The 3,732-nt window shown below is 50.9% G+C and overlaps 1 long non-coding RNA gene across 1 annotated transcript; it reads left to right on the top strand.

Moving 5' to 3' along the window:
* The first annotated feature begins 1,303 nt into the window (after nt 1-1,303).
* On the top strand, nt 1,304-2,759 carry LOC144678115 (uncharacterized). The gene is made up of 3 exons (XR_013575952.1): nt 1,304-1,466; nt 1,924-2,019; nt 2,655-2,759. It is a non-coding gene; the product is annotated as an uncharacterized LOC144678115 (long non-coding RNA).
* Nucleotides 2,760-3,732: the final 973 nt, after the last annotated feature.

The raw sequence follows: 3,732 nt of genomic DNA, 5'->3' as shown, positions 1-3,732 counted from the left end.
CCAGTCCACTCTGGCCAAATGAGATCTGATCTTATTAAAATCGGCCTTTCCCCCAATCTAGAACTCCGATTTCTGGCCCATCCTCGTCCTTTTCCATAACAACCTTGAATCTAACTGAGTTATGATCACTATCTGCAAAATGCTCCCCCACTGATACCTCTACCACTTGCCCGGCTTCATTCCCTAAAATTAAGTCCAGGACCACCCCCTCTCTTGTAGGATTTTCTATGTACTGGCTTAAAAAGCTCTCCTGGATGCATTTTAAGAAATCTGTTCCCTCTAAACCTATCACACTATGACTAACCCAGTTAATGTTGGGGAAGTTGAAATCCCCCACTATTACTCCCCTATTATTTTTACACTTCTCTGAAATTTGCCTACATATCTGCTCTTCTATTTCTCTCTGACTGTTTGGGGGCCAATAGTACACTCCCAGCAATGTGATTGCTCCTTTTTTGTTTTTCAGTTCTACCCATGTGGCTTCATTTGGGGAGCCTTCTAAGATGTCATCCCTCCTTACTGCTGTAATTGGTTCCTTGATCAATGTTGCGATACCCCCTCCTCTTTTACCGCCTTCCCTGTCTCGCCTGAAGACCCAATATCCTGAAATATTGAGCTGCCAATCCTGCCCCTCTCTCAACCATGTCTCTGTGACAGCAATGACATCATACTTCCACGTGTTATTCTGTGCCCTCAACTCATGTACCTTATTCGTCAGACTCCTTGCATTACCCAACCTTGCCAAACGCCCTTGTGACTTAACTGGCCTGTAATTTCTATGCCTTCCAGACTCACTTCTAATTTTGGCTGTGCATCTCCCCCTGCTGACCCTCCTCTCAGGATCCCATCCCCCTGCTAAGTTAGTTTAAACCCTCCCCAACAGCACGAGCAAACCACCCGGCAAGGACACTCTTCCCGGACTGCTTCACCGCGATGCTGACTGCAGGACGCTCTTCCCAGACCGCTTCACCGCGATGCTGACTGCAGGACGCTCTTCCCAGACCGCTTCACCGCGATGCTGACTGCAGGACGCTCTTCCCAGGCTGCTTCACCGTGATGCTGACTGCAGGACGCTCTTCCCGGACTGCTTCACCGCCATGCTGACTGCAGGACGCTCTTCCCGGACTGCTTCAGCGCAATGCTGACTGCGGGACGTTCTTCCCAGACAGCTTCACCGCGATGCTGACTGCAGGACGCTCTTCTCGGACTGCTTTACCGCGATGCTGACTGCAGGACGCTCTTCCCGGACTGCTTCACCGCGATGCTGACTGCAGGACTCTATTCCCAGGCTAATGTTATTCACTCTCTTGCAGCTGCTCTTACTCTTGATGTTTATATGCTACGCGATCTCCGTGACAGCGTTCATGACGGGCCCGCTAATCTTCATCGTAATAACCCTCACCTTCCTCGTCGTCTACATGGCCAACTACCAGGACAAGCTGACCGGGATCAACTGGCCCTGTATAGTGAGTACAGAGCTGCATTGACACCAGGAGAGATACAGTCAGTAACACAGGGCGCTGGGGGGAGAGGGGTTACTGAGTGACAGTGTGAGGGAGCTGGGTTAACATCAGTAGAGATACAGTCAGTAACACAGGGCGCTGGGGGGAGAGGGGTTACTGAGTGACAGTGTGAGGGAGCTGGATTAACATCAGTAGAGATACAGTCAGTAACACAGGGCGCTGGGGGGAGAGGGGTTACTGAGTGACAGTGTGAGGGAGCTGGATTAACATCAGTAGAGATACAGTCAGTAACACAGGGCGCTGGGGGGAGAGGGGTTACTGAGTGACAGTGTGAGGGAGCTGGATTAACATCAGTAGAGATACAGTCAGTAACACAGGGTGCTGGGGGGAGAGGGGTTACTGAGTGATAGTGTGAGGGAGCTGCATTAATTCCCGGATTTGCCGTCTCGTCTAATTTCAGGATTTCCTCCGAGCTGCTTCTTCAGCTGTGATTTTTCTCATTCTCTCGATCACGACAGCAGCCAAGAGCAAGGATGGAGGTTCAGCCTCAGCAGCCGTGAGTTAACGTGACAATCTCCCCTACAATCTGTCTCATCCCAGCTCAGGAACAGAGTAAACCTACCTGTGCATTGTCCCCATCAAACACTCCCAGGACAGGTACAGCACGGGGTTAGATACAGAGTAAAGCTCCCTCTACACTGTCCCCATCAAACACTCCCAGGACAGGTACAGCACGGGGTTAGATACAGAGTAAAGCTCTCTCTACACCGTCCCCATCAAACACTCCCAGGACAGCTACAGCACGGGGTTAGATACAGAGTAAATCTCCCTCTACACCGTCCCCATCAAACACTCCCAGGACAGGTACAGCACGGGGTTAGATACAGAGTAAAGATCCCTCTACACTGTCCCCATCAAACACTCCCAGGACAGGTACAGCACGGGGTTAGATACAGAGTAAATCTCCCTCTACACTGTCCCCATTAAACACTCCCAGGACAGGTACAGCACGGGGTTAGATACAGAGTAAATCTCCCTCTACACTGTCCCCATCAAACACTCCCAGGACAGGTACAGCACGGGGTTAGATACAGAGTAAAGCTCCCTCTACACCGTCCCCATCAAACACTCCCAGGACAGGTACAGCACGGGTTTGGATAGATTATTAATCATTGCTGTTTTTCTTTCCAGCTATTTGGATTCATTTTGACAGGCGTCTTGGTCTATGATGCGCAAGATTTATATCGAACTATTCTATCAGATCAGAATCCTCAGGTTGAGGGAGCAGGAGCGTCACAGAGTAAGTGCCAGCGAATTCAATAATGTGTTACATCTCCCTCACACTGTCACTCAGTTACCCCACTCCCCCCAGCGCCCTGTGTTACTGACAGTATCTCTACAAATGTTAATCCAGCTCCCTCACACTATCACTCAGTAACCCCACTCCCCCAGTGCCCTGTGTTACTGACTGTATCTCTACTGATGTTAATCCAGACCCCTCACACTGTCACTCAGTAACCCCTCTCCCCCCAGCGCCCTGTGTTACTGACTGTATCTCTACTGATGTTAATGCAGCTCCCTCACACTGTCACTCAGTAACCCCTCTCCCCCCAGCGCCCTGTGTTACTGACTGTATCTCTACTGATGTTAATCCAGCTCCCTCACACTGTCACTCAGTAACCCCTCACCCCCCAGCGCCCTGTGTTACTGACTGTATCTCTACTGATGTTAATCCCGCTCCCTCACACTGTCACTCAGTAACCCCTATCCCCCCAGCGCCCTGTGTTACTGACTGTATCTCTACTGATGTTAATCCAGCTCCCTCACACTGTCACTCAGTAACCCCTCTCCCCCCAGCGCCCTGTGTTACTGACTGTATCTCTACTAATGTTAATCCAGCTCCCGCGCACTGTCACTCAGTAACCCCTCTCTCTCCAGCGCCCTGTAACTGACTGTATCTCTACTGATGTTAATCCAGCTCCCTCACACTGTCACTCAGTGACCCCTCTCACCCCCAGCGCCCTCTGTTACTGACTGTATCTCTACTAATGTTAATCCAGCTCCCTCACACTGTCACTCAGTAACCCCTCTCCCCCCAGCGCCCTGTGTTACTGACTGTATCTCTACTGATGTTAATCCAGGTCCCTCACACTGTCACTCAGTAACCCCTCTCCCCCCAACGCCCTGTGTTACTGACTGTATCTCTACTGATGTTAATCCAGCTCCTTCACACTGTCACTCAGTAACCCCTCTACCCCCAGCGCCCTGT

Source organism: Cetorhinus maximus, unplaced genomic scaffold, assembly GCF_964194155.1.
Source record: "Cetorhinus maximus unplaced genomic scaffold, sCetMax3.hap1.1 HAP1_SCAFFOLD_3614, whole genome shotgun sequence".
NCBI lineage: Eukaryota > Metazoa > Chordata > Chondrichthyes > Lamniformes > Cetorhinidae > Cetorhinus > Cetorhinus maximus.
The sequence above is the reverse complement of the archived record's forward strand: the minus strand, read 5'-3'. Positions and strand labels throughout refer to the sequence as shown.